The following is an 866-nucleotide window of genomic DNA, read 5'->3' as shown; positions in this document are numbered from 1 at the left end:
GAGATTGCTGGTGAACTTTCAAGGAACATTTTCATTAGAAAGATACAACTTCGGAATGGAGCTTGCTGGTGAACTTTAAATGAACATTTTCATTAGGAATGGACAAGCTTGTCTGCTTTGTGAAATTTCAATGAACATTTTCATTAGGAATGTACACGCTTGGAACGGAGCTAGTCTGCTTTGTGAGCGTTCAAGGAACATTTTCATCAGGAAGATGCAAGTTTGGAGCGAAGCTTGCATGTGAGCTTTCAAGGAACATTTTCATTAGAAATGTGAAAGCTTGGACAGGAGCTAGTCTGCTTTGTGAATTTTCAAGGAACATTTTCATTAGGAAGATACAAGTTTGGAAAGAAGCGTGCATGTGAGCTTTCAAGGAACATTTTCATGAGGATGGGACAAACTTTGAACAGAGCTAGTCCGCTTTATGAAATTTCAAGGAACATTTTCATTAGGAATGTGCATGCTTGGAACGGAGCCAGTGTGCTTTTTGAACGTTCAAGGAACATTTTCATTAAAAGGGAACAAGTCTGGAATAGAGCTTTGTCTGCATCTCTCTCACTAATCTCCAGGAATTGTTTTCATTATCGTCCCACTTTCCACTGCCTTCTCTAGTGGCATCACAGAACACAGAATACTTTTCCATCCACAATGAAAGAACTCTGTTTCTATCACGTTGCCCATTCTGAATCTTTACTCCCCTCCCCGTCCCCCGCCCCCTAGAAAGCAACATCTTCTCGTTCCCTGAAGAACCCAGCACGTGTAATCGACATGGAAAGTGGAGTGGTGGCCCAGTGCTAACTCTTTCTCCAAGGAAGCGAGAGAATCTGAAGGTAACGAAATCGAAGCCCACACTTATGACTCTATGT

This window comes from Babylonia areolata, chromosome 28 (assembly GCF_041734735.1).
Source record: "Babylonia areolata isolate BAREFJ2019XMU chromosome 28, ASM4173473v1, whole genome shotgun sequence".
NCBI lineage: Eukaryota > Metazoa > Mollusca > Gastropoda > Neogastropoda > Buccinidae > Babylonia > Babylonia areolata.
The sequence above is the reverse complement of the archived record's forward strand: the minus strand, read 5'-3'. Positions refer to the sequence as shown.